The 12578-nt window shown below is 34.9% G+C and overlaps 1 protein-coding gene across 4 annotated transcripts in view; it reads right to left on the bottom strand.

Moving 5' to 3' along the window:
• ELF1 (E74 like ETS transcription factor 1) overlaps positions 1–12578 on the bottom strand; it is a 109124-nt gene that overhangs the window by 74963 nt on the left and 21583 nt on the right. For 3 of the 4 annotated variants that reach the window (XM_047080413.1, XM_047080435.1, XM_047080442.1), the window contains exon 1: positions 7510–7627. The exons of the other annotated variant lie outside the window; for it this stretch is intronic. The gene's annotated coding sequence lies outside the window, so the exon portion shown is untranslated. Of the gene's footprint in view, positions 1–7509; positions 7628–12578 lie in introns of those variants that run through there. 4 annotated transcript variants of the gene reach the window in all.

Here is a 12578-nt window from a genome sequence, read left to right as displayed (position 1 = left end):
ACAAATTCTTTACAAGGATGGGCTATTATTTATTAAATGCCTTTTACAGAGATCCTCTCTTAGAAGAATACTATATTGAAAAGAAAACTCTGAGATACAGTTTTTCCCCAGTAAAATAAAGCTTTTGAAAATTAAGTTCTAGTATGCTTTCTTCATCTCTGTATATCCCAAAAAACACTTTGAGGACCACTAATCTAATCTATTTGTAACTTTTCTAATCTTTGTATACATTAGAATACATCTTAAATGGGTGTTAATTAATAGAACATAATTTATGAATAAATTTTCTATGTTTTATTCATGGATATATTCCGTAGCATCAAGAATAATGCCTGAGTTGCTTAGTCGGTTGAGAGTCTAACTTTGACTCAGGTCATGATCTCATGGTTCATGAGTTTGAGCCCTGCATGGGGCTCTCTGCTGTCAGTGTAGAGCATGCTTCAGATCCCCCATCCCCTTCCCTTTACCACCCCCCCCACTCACTCTCTTTTTCAACACTAAATAATTAAAAAAAAAAAAAGAATCCTTCTGAACCATAAAATCCTGTGACTTCTAATTTCATTTGTTTTTTTTTTTGTCCCTGCCACTACTTATACATACACTGTGGGAAATATCTTAGAAAAGAGCGCCAAGAGATGATTATGAAAGCAAAAACCTGGATTAAGATCTATGCTTTCACTTTTTTATAGCAATTCCTACAATTATATTATTAAATTTCAGAACCCTTACATAGAGAATCCACATCAATTTTATAACAACAACAAAAAAAACCCACTAAAGATACAGGAAATGCTACCATTATAATAAGGATTTTAAGGAAGCCAGATGAAACATCCATTATGTCAATAAATCTGGCTAGATGCAAAAGTCTAATTTAGGGTATTAGTTCATCAGTGTCAATTAGTACTCTACCAACTGTGTGTTTTATGAATCTTTTCGTTCTGAAATGTGTTTTTGAATATTTGAATGTGGGATGGTTCTAAATATTAAATTATTTCTGGCAAACTATAGTTCCAGCTTGTTAATGGATCTCAGCTGGAAGTTACCCATGAGAAGTATGTCTAGGGCCATCTTGTTAGTTGTATGGGATAGACACAGTCTTATGTAACTTAGTTCTGAATCTAGCTAATCATTCAGTGAAGCAGGAAGTTAATATTTTTTATGATGTAGATAGAGCTTATTCACCATTTTTAAAAATTACCTTCTAAAAATAAAAAAATCTAAAAAATTAAAAAATAAAAATCGACTTCTCATCAAATGAACATTATTTCTCAGTTATTTATAAATGTGGGACAAAAATAACTACCCCTTAGACAGGAAAATTTATTATGAAATAGCTTTATACTAATATCTTACCATATTCTGCTTCAGATTCTTAAGAGAAAAAAAGGCCACATATAGCTAAAGACTCCTATATATCCCTTCTCTAATCTCATTTTATCCCTCCCAACTATCCTAAATTTGATGTTGTCCCTATCTGTCCAATTTTTATACCTTTAATACATATGTATCAATAATCATATTGTTTTTATGTATATAACTGGGACCATATTATATCTATTGTGTTAAAATTTTAATTCAGAATTGTTTGAAATAACTCCAGTTAATAAATGACAGGCATGGTAAACTGTTTAGTGGTCAAATATATTGATGTCTGCAACATACTCTGAAATGCATCAATTGCCCATCTGTTTAGGGTCCTCAAGGATTTTATCCCCCAGGACAATACACCATAGTAAGCAAGATGCTGAATGGGTAAGAAGGCATCAATGGCAGGCACCTGTTCCTAGGAAAGATAATGAAGAACTCTAAGTGATCTTAAACTATCCATTCTCTCCACACCTTTTGTAAACTTCTCTCATACCTCAACGTGATGATACCACCTTAAAGAACTCTTGCACACACAAAAAAATAAATAAAAAATAAAATAAAATAAAGAACTCTTGCACATATGTTCCACAAACCATGTCCAAGAATGTTTCCAAACTAGAAATAATCTAATGTCATCAATAAGAAAGAGTGAATACATTCTGGTCTGGACAGACAATGGAATATAACATGGCAATTAAAATTAATTAAAATAATCTCACAGAGTTGAATGAAAGAAGCAAGTCACTAGAGAATATATATGGTGTGATTCCATTTACATGCAGTTCAAAGGGGTAAAAGTATAATGAAAAAAGTCAGGACAGTAATCATTTTTAAGGAGAAACAAACATGGGACAGGAGTGGGGGACTTCTAACATAATGAGCCCATTTCTTAACCTAGGTTGTGATATGGGTAAACACTTTGCAATTATATTTAAACAGTACATGTTTTATACATTCTCCTACATGCACATTTCAGTTAAAAAAAAAAAGAAAATTAATCGCCCCAATACTAAGCTTCCATTTAGTATTTTGATATAAAAAAATAAGATTCACACAAACTAACATTAATTCAACACCTCATATTTATAGTTTTACTGTAAAATTTGTTTCACTGTTCATATGACTGTTTTTTCTAAAACACAGAAAATAACCAATTTCCTTTAATTTAAATGTTTTAAAGTATACAATTCTGCATAAACACAAGGTCCTATATGACTGGGCATCCATCAGATAATGAACTTCACATGATGTTTTACCTTGTAAAATCATACTAGTTCCTGCTACCTTGAAGAACTTCTACTATAAGAGTAAAAGGCTGGACAAGGATAGATCCAAGAAAATAAATTTTTTAAAAACCCCAAAACTTCTCTAAGAAGTGGCTGCCTCTGAGGAGCAGGACTGAGAATGGTAAGGGGGAGAGGAGGGAGGCTGCTTTTCATTACAGGCTCGCTGTAAAACACGGACACGAAAAAGAGCTGACACCCTACTATTCATCAATTAAAAAAGCAAATGAAAGAAAAGATAGCTGAATTCCTATAGCAGGGAGAGAATGAAAGTGAAAACAGAAGTTTAGGAAGAGTCTTCTCACAATAATGGTGTTAATTCAGATATTTATAACTGGAAGAGAGGAAATCAAAATGCTTCTGCAGAGAAATTTATACGACCAAAGATCTGCTGCGTAATTTCTTTCTATCCACCAACAGAGCAATTAGCAAATGAGTTACATTTTTGTAAAGGGTGAAATGCCTAGACACTTGTAGTATAGATCAAGAGCTACTTTTACTATGGTATACCGACCATCTGAGAAAACACAAGATAGATATGAGATGAAAAACTTTCTCTTAAGTAGGTTCTTATACTAATGGGAGAAAGAGATTACTCCAACAGTTGAAAACTGCCGTAATCATTTCAGTTGACTCAATGAGATTACTAATTCAATTTCTACCATCCAAATGAAGCAGCTGCTAAGCAAAGGAACAAAATATTCTAGCCAAACAATGGAAGCAATAATTATTTTCACACCATTCAACTAATGGACTATTCTTCACAACTTTACAAGAGTCTGTGAATACCTTTGTCCCATTAGATGGGATGTAATGTAAGATAAAGCCTACAAATATGCAATCAGTGATAGAGTTAAATGTCCAAAGAAACCTCGATCATGTCCAAGCATCACACGGTATTAAAAATAAATAAATAAATAAATAAACAAACAAACAAACAAACCTCTTTCCCAGACTCAAACAACTGTAAATAATAATAGTGTATTTCCCAGGACAGAAAGATTTTCAAACGCTGTGAATGCTACCCTAAATCAGGAAGGGATGTTTTGCCTAGAACCCCAAGGATCAGGGAATGGAGATGCCATGAAACACCAAATGGAACTAAAAAAAAACTAACATAGAGAAAGCAATGGTTTACTGAGATAAAAAATAGGTTAATTACATTTGAAAAAAAATCGTTTAATTATTTACTGTGGTCAATATAGCAGTGGGTTTGGGAGCAGAAGAAGCAGAATTAGAGAAGCAGAAAAAGGGAAAGCCACAAAGTTGACAGACACAGAACAGCAAAAAATGGAATAAAGAAAGAAAAAACTGGGCAAGGGAGAAGAGGGTAAATAAGTTATAATACTGATAATAAACTACTCCAGCCACTTTCTTTACTTAGCAGAGGCTGTGGCCTTCAAAATACCACTGGTGCTTGAAAATTCAAATATTAAAATGCCAAGTAACTGCTCTTCCTAAACATGTACTTTTTCTGAAAGTGTGGCCTACAAGCACTTGTACCGCAATCATTTAGGGTAATTATTACAAATGCAAACTGATAAGCCAAACCCTAGGCCTAATGAATCAGAATCTCAGGAGTTGAAGCCAGGTGATTCTCTATTACACCAAAGGTTGAAATTACTGCTTTAAAACATATACTACCAAGTAGATTTTCATTTTTTTCTTTGGTTAGGAAGTGCTGACACCAGACAGACTACGCTGAGGGCCACATGACTTTTAAAGATTTGCCACCCCTAACTTTAGCAGAATTTGCCCAACTGAGTAGCTAAGGGTTTTGATGCAGCAAATAGTAACTGTTTACTAATATGTGCTTGGTAGTTTTGTCAAAGGTTCCAAAAGACAAAAAAATAAAACATTTCTCACCTCAAAGAGCTTACATTCTCATTCTTATTGGTGAAGGCACTCCCCTTAAGCTAGGCAAATGTTACTCAGTCTTCAATACTAACAATTCCTAAAGATCCATATACTTCCCTATTTTAAGTTGCAGTCATGTTTTCACCTTTAGGCAGTCTGAACCTGAATTTAACTTCTTGGTGGCTTGGTTCCATTCTTATTTTACTGATGTTACCACACCCTGTTTTTCCAGTAAGAATCTAAGTTTGTGAGGAGAGAGCCTATGTTTTCTGGCTGTTTCTGTGCTCTCTGTTGCTTAGGACAATGAAAACCACCTTGTGGAGGGTCTGATATCGAACTGGGTTAGAGGACTTGGAGATGTAGGAGATGCAACAGTTACGTGCAAAGTGATTTAAAAAACCAAATTTCAGACCTAAAGAAAGGCAGATCGAAAGTAAATTTCAACCACTCCAATAAAAATACATCAAAAAGTTAACAAAGATTTTGTATTCCCCATTAGTTTCTTAATGTGCCTAGTATGTATAGTCAACTCTCAAAGGAGGAGAGAAGATATAACAAACAAATGGAATGAGATTACTAATTCTGAAAAGGTTCAGTTCAAGAGGAGTGTAATGTTAAAGTTTAGAGACTTGTAGACTTTGTAAACTTATATGCAGGGTTTTACACACACATACACTTTAATATAACAAGGCATCATATTAAACAGTATTTGCCCTCCTAAAAGAACAAGAGATAAAACTAAAGCAGAAATAAACCTGTCTGGCTCTGAAGTTCAAAGTAAATTCCCAACTCCTCATAATTCCATCCCCCTGGATTCATCTTAAATAAGCAATGACACAAACAATGCTTCAACTATGAAAAAATGCTAATAATGAAAAAAAAAGCTGTTGTAGAAATTAAACAAATGCATCATCTTCTCTCTGATGAAAAAACAAACTAGTTGGAACACAATTTTCAAGATCATTGGTTAATTCATTTGGTACATCTTATTACCAAACTTATCACCAAGCAACTTAATTAAGGTTTTATTTACTCTTAAGGAAACACAGATCATTTCAAACAAAGCATCACTTGTTAGTGTGGACTAGCATGAGCAGCTCTGGGCTGGAAGCCCTGCCATTAGGCACTGCACAACCTTGAGCAAGTCACAAGACCTCTTCGGGCCACTGTTTCTTCATCTATACAAGTGAGGCAGCTGAATGATCTTCAGTGTTTTTCAGTGCTTAAGTTCTTTAAATGGGTAATTCTAAGTTTCATTCTGATGACTCGATCTACACTTATATTCAACCTTATGAAAGGAAAACAGTGGGAAGAAGACTGCTAAGTAAGTCTTTCTGGCCTTTCCTTGCTTCCATGTTTTTTTTTTTTTTCCTTCCCTTGTCCTTGAAGCCCCACTTCAGTCTTCTTCACATAATAAGAAACTGAAATATATGATCAGTATCTATTTTATTTATACCAGCTGCTTAATTTTAAGAAACTAAATCTTTCTACTTCCCTTTAATAAATAAAATCTTATTTAGTTGTTTGTCCCTAGATTTTTCTCTCATAGGTCACTGGCTTTTAAAAACTTAAAAGAAAAGAAAAAAAAAAGCCAAAAGTTTCCTTAGATTTTTCACACAGACCAGACTAGAAGTAAAGGCTCTACTTACTCAAAGGCTGACTAAACCAACAAGATGCAAACAAAGATGATAGCAAATGGCTCAGAGCTGAATTGGTAAAATGTCTGCTATGTCTTTCCTGCAAAACCACAAAACTGAGACCTGTTAATATAAAAATCCTTTCCAAGAGTATGAAGTAGTAACTAACTGCCTTTCTATCTTCCCTTTCAGCGGATAGGCCTTTAAGCACTTAGAAAGTCAGTAACAGCAAATTTCCAAAGAACTAGCTAAACATCATTATAGTCAATAATATATGACTTAAGTTTTATTTCCAAATATTTTATTCATAATCCCTGCATATTCAAATTTTACTTGCATTCAAGTTTTAATTTCATAAATAACTTTCGTAAGTAAAATACTACTTCACTCAGCTTCTCAGAGGACCTAGAACTTGAAGGCACACCAGAATATACACTAGCCAAAATTTCGTAATTTCAATGATGATAAATATTCCAGGAAAAGACTAAGCAATCTTTTCTTTCACACAAAAGGTATTACTTTTTTTTCTTCAAAACAAGCAAATTTTAACAACAACAGTATAGAGGGAAGGCCAATATTCTTTACTTTTTCTTTACACACAAATTGAAATACTATATGCTTCCTCAGAAGCCAGCCATGCATCTAAGGTTGTTTCTCAGAATAAGTTTCCAGTGTGAATTATAAAACTTTATTATTTTTTTTCTGATACTAAATGAACTGGTCTACTCTTTCTTCCTCTTTATTTAATAATCACTTTTACTTATTATCTATCTAAATGGCTTCATTTTCCTTAAACTTCTATTTAGTTTTCAAAAATTAATGTTACAATTTCATTAATTTAAGAAAAAAGAGGAAAGAACAGTCAATGAGCAATACCTATGACTGAGTTGTCCCTCCCTTTAACCAAAATGCCAAAACACCACCACTGCCTCGGAATTTTTTCTTAACATCCGTATCACACACGCATAGTACATGAATTTACTTAATTGTAACTTTCTAGCTATCCCACAAATACAACTGGATTTTTTTTTTAAATGAAAACTTGACTGGTTTGTTTTGTAGTATGAAAAAGAAAGAAAAATCTCCTTTATTCTCAAGTCATACAGGGGGCAAACAAAGAAAACAAATTATGTAAAACATAAAAAAAATGCTTTTCTAAGAAGATCTAAAACTTTCCAGAATTTGAATGCTTTGTTTCCCCCTAGCAGTTAAGTGCAATCAGGCATGTGACTGACTACACACATTTTTTTCAGAGAGTTAAAGAACACATTCAGCCATGTTCTTCGACAGGTAAGAACCACCCTCCGTTTATCAGCTCAGGAAACAGACAAAAGCAAACACACAAACTCATAACAAGTTACCTTCAAATATTCTCGTTCTCTTTTTGTCCTTTGGGCTTGAAAATAAAAAGCAATCCGGCAAGTTTTATGCTGTTAAAATGGCTCCTGTAGATTGGGGAAGTGGTGTCTGTGCTTCAGCCTATGAGTCATACATGAAACTAAGTGTTTCTAAGGGAGGCACGCCCATGTTGCTGTGGACCCAATTATTCTGCTAGGTCAAACATGCAAATCTACAGGTAAAAACAGAGGAGAAGTACAGAAAAAGGAGAGACAGAGAGCCAAGGAGCAAGATCTACCTTGATTAAACCATTATTCAGCTCATGTTAATTACCATAATTTAACATTAACAATAAAATAGAACTCAGGATCTACACAGAAACAAAATTAAAACCGTATGTTGTTTTACAAAATAAAATATCAACTTTTAAAAATTATATTAATATATCAAGTAAATAAAACTATGAAAAGAAAAAAAATGTGGGAGGGAATGGAAGGGAGACAGCAAATTTTCTGGCTTTTAGTGTGACAATGGACTGGTGAGTCTAACCAGGCTACTCATTAACCCTTACATGAAAGGGGTACATTGCTATGTAATCTGGAAAAGCTAGCAAACTGCAGTATCAGATGCAGATTTACAAGTCCACTAAACATAAAATCTAGAAAATTCAAAGTTCAGTAGAAAAATAAGTGTGAATTAACCTGGTTTATAAATTTTTTTAAGAATTCAGGGTTAGAAAGGAGCTAAAGTCTAATATAGCATAATGATTTTAAATAGTATCGCAAGCTTGATAAAACTCTATTTTAAACAGATTACCAATGCAATCACGGTTCATGATTCTATGCTCCCAATTGATAGCCACCGTTTTCTTTACCAAAATATTCCACAAATAAAAATGTACCATGTGCCAGGCACCCTGCTGCACCATACATGGTGACCCTAAGGTGCCAACAAACGAGGTGGACAGTGAAGTTTTGCTCTCCAAGTCATCGTACATCTGACAAGGTGCCCAAGCAGCTGAGATGTTAGTGCACTACTTACCCTGTCCCCTGGATGAATATTAATTTATTCTAAGAGCGTAAATTGATCAAAATGGCTTGAAAGCATTAAGCACTCTCAAAAGTGCTTTACATGACAAAGTACTACTCACTAGACTTCATCTTAATATTTTACAAAAAGTAAATAGATTTGGCAAAGTTTTCTGCTTCAGTTAATTACTTGGAAGTAATCATTTTGTCTTACTAGAGGCGCAGCTGAGAGGACAAGCTGTTGCTGACTTAGACAGGAACTTCACAAACTGCAACAGAACAGAATGGTTGTGAACCAACTTTCTGCCCATTAAGTGCCTATTTATTCCATTCTACTGAACACTGTTTGGTTTACCTTTTTACTAAGATAATCCCCATGGTTTAACAAATTATTAATAAAAAATTATGCTAAAAAGAAAAACATCACTTCTTCTGCCGTCAAATATCATATTTATCTTACGTTAGAGCTCATTTATTTAGAATGACTGTTTGGAGCCCCAAAACCAAGAAAAAAGGCCCTCTGAGCAGTCACAGGAGATGTTCACTGGAAAACCCCTAAGTCATTTCCTAAAGCTGAAATTTATTTTAGACCATATCCATGTAAGCCCAATAATTTGATAATCTTTTACCTAATTAGAAATGAAGTTATAGGGGTGTGAAAGAGGGAATAGTGAAAGGATGATGTCACAACAAACAAATGACAGAGTGGAAAGTGGAAAGTGAGAGAAGACTAAAACAAAAACCTATAAAAATCACAAATAAATATAACTTTAAAAGTCCTGGCATCTAAAGCCATCATATAAGGTAAGTTCTACACACTCCTTGAGTGTATCACCAAACAGTAAATGCCTTGAAGTCAACATTATTATAAAAGACAAAGTGAGAAAAATGTGTGTGTGTGTGTGTGTGTGTGTGTGTGTGTGTGTGTGTGTGTGTGAGAGAGAGAGAGAGAGAGAGAGAGAGAGAGAGAAATCTTTTATGGTGTATAGATACCTAAAAGGAGAAGCTTCTGCTATTGAGAACATCCATTTATATAAAGCACTTCATTACTTGATAATGACAGACATGTGGAAAGTAATTTAAAAGAAGTACTTTTCATCACCGGTATGTAGAAGTAAGAGACATAAAGTGAAAATAAGTACCCTTCTTCAATAGCAACAAATATCTGAGCTATTCCTAGGGAGAAGATTCCAGAGTTGCTGCTACAAATATATTGCCCCTTTGCTCAAGGGTGTCCCTATAAGCATTGTTTTACCACCTATAGAAACTAGATCCTGGTTATATTCACAACCCCAAGAAATCAATCACCACAGAAAAAACAAGTTGGCAAACAGTTCAGCACAGGTTCTAGAGTCACTCTGCTTGGGTGCAAATCCCAGCTATGCTACCTATCTGCTGTGTGATCCTGGGCAATATTTAACAGTACTGTGCCTAACTTTTTTGTTTGTGATTTAGGCTAATAGCACCTACCTCAGAGGACTATAATGAGCATTAAAACCAATGAATGTACTACTACACTTAATATAAAAAATTTTTACAACTTAAAAATAAGAAAACAAACTAGTCTTTAAAATTGTCAAACAGGTCTGAATAGACATTTCACCAAAAAGAGATACAGATGGCAGAGAAAGACAGCAAAAAATCTCAACATCCTTACTCAACAGGAAAATGCAAATTAAAGCCACAGTACCCGTGCACATCAACAGAATAACTTAAAAAAAAAAAAAAAAACAACTGAAAATACCAAGTGCTAGGGAGGATGTACAGCAACTTCAACTTTCACATGCAAAGTTGGGAATGCAAAATGGTACAGCCTACTTGGAAAACCATTTAGCAGTTTCTTGTAAACATATACTTATTATACAATCCAGCAGACTCAATCCTAAATATATGCCTAAGAGAAAGGAAAATATATGTCTATTAAAAACAAAAACAAAAACAAAACCTTCTACTGGGGTGCCTCAGTGGCTCAATCAGTTAAGCATCTGACTCTTGATTTCAGCTCGGGTCATGATATCACAGTTGGTGGGATTGAGCCCCACATTAGACTCTCTCCCTCTCTCAAAAATAAATGAACATTTAAAATAACAACAAAAACTTCTACTTAAATATTTATATAAATTTTATTCAGAATTACCAAATCCTGGAAACCCAAATGTCCATCAGCTGGAGAACGGTTAAACACATTGTGGCACATCCATACAACGGGATATTATTAGCAGTAACTTTCGAAATACAGCTACCACATGGATAACTCTAAAAGCATTAGGGAGTGAAATAAGCCAAACTCAAAATATATACTATATGACTCCACTTACACGATGTTCTGGAAAAGGCAAAACAAAAAGGGCAGAATTCCTATCAGTGGCTGCCAGGGGTTAGGAATGAGGGGGGGAGACTGACTACAAAGGGGAACAAGGAAACCGTTTGGAGTGATGGAAGCATTCTGTATAGGGATTGTGGTATTGGTTCTATGACCTATATATGTTGTCAAAAATCATAGAACTGTACAACTAAATAGGGCAAATTGCACTGCACATAAAAAATAGCTCAATAAACCTGACTTCAAAAAGAAACTAGTGGGGCGCCTGGGTGGCGCAGTCGGTTAAGCGTCCGACTTCAGCCAGGTCACGATCTCGCGGTCCGTGAGTTCGAGCCCCGCGTCGGGCTCTGGGCTGATGGCTCAGAGCCTGGAGCCTGTTTCCGACTCTGTGTCTCCCTCTCTCTCTGCCCCTCCCCCGTTCATGCTCTGTCTCTCTCTGTCCCAAAAATAAATAAAACGTTGAAAAAAAAATTAAAAAAAAAAAAGAAACTAGTTCATGTGTAATACAGTTATTAATATTGAACTGAGCACTAAGTAAACACTTTATAAACATTAACTTATTATTATACTTCTTAGTAGAAGCAATCAGTATCAAATAGTTCAGGATGAGAAAGGTTAAGTCTTTAAACTTTTATATAAATAAAATGTGGCATCTTAGGCTTGTGATGCAAATATATTATACTTGTACATACAGTTGATGTCTATTTCTATAATTAGATCTCTATCAAGTCAGTATATACCTTAATATAAAGCTGTCATGGCTACTTGGAGGAATTTTCAGCATTTATATTTGAACTATTAGTTTAGCAAGATTAGGTCAATTAAATGAATTGAATGCAGCTGAAGTTAGGACACTGTAAATTTCTTTCTTTAAAATACAACTTATAAAAAGAATTTACAATGCAAGCAAGGACTCTCTTCTTTCCTTTCATTGTTACTGCTTCTCTTTGAACTCAAATGTGAAAAATCCCAGTATCTGAAAATATTAAACAGTCTCCTGCTCATATCTAGAATACCTGGGCTTTAAAAAAAGGCTTGCTCTGAATCTGTCCCCTCGTCCAGGAGCCAACAGGAGAGATGGAAGAAGCATGCAAAGATCAAATCATTAAAATGATAAATGACCAAAATCACTATTCTCTACTACTTATTTTTTTATTTATTTTGCGAGTGAGAGAGAGCACAAGTGGGGAGGGGCGCAGAGACAGAGAAAGAGAGAGAGAGAGAGAGAGACAGAGAGACAGAGAGACAGAGAGAGAGAGAGAGAGAGAGAGAGAGAAAATCCCAGGTAGGCTCCAAACTGTCATTGCAGAGCCTGAGTCAGGGCTCAAATTCACAAACTGTGAGATCATGACTTGAGCCAAAGTCAGATGCTTAACTGAGCACCCCAGGCACCTGTCTCCACTATTTAAATATAAAAAAAAAAAAAAATTGTTAATACTGGGATTCAGTGTTCTAAATATTTCAGTGGGAAAGGATTCTCAAAGTATAATCCCAGGTTCTGAACAACATGCAGCATTTCCAAATGTGACCTTAAATGTCAAACATAGTTAATTCTCTATCATCTATCACTAGTGGGTTAAAACAAGGCCTCCTTTCCTGTTTCTGCACCCATTATTAAGTAGGACACATCCATAAGGAACATTCTCCTGGACAAGCGTCTGTGTGTTTTAAAAGGCACACCAAAGTCAAAAGGGGCCATCGCAGCGCCTGGGTGGCTCAGTGGATCGAAGGCTGACTTCAG

The sequence above is a fragment of the Lynx rufus genome, unplaced genomic scaffold (genome assembly GCF_022079265.1).
Source record: "Lynx rufus isolate CCGP_SWC_20201006 ecotype Redwood Valley unplaced genomic scaffold, mLynRuf1.p SCAF_1, whole genome shotgun sequence".
Lineage (NCBI taxonomy): Eukaryota > Metazoa > Chordata > Mammalia > Carnivora > Felidae > Lynx > Lynx rufus.
Note: the sequence above shows the minus strand (reverse complement) of the source record. Positions and strands in the feature narration are given on the sequence as shown.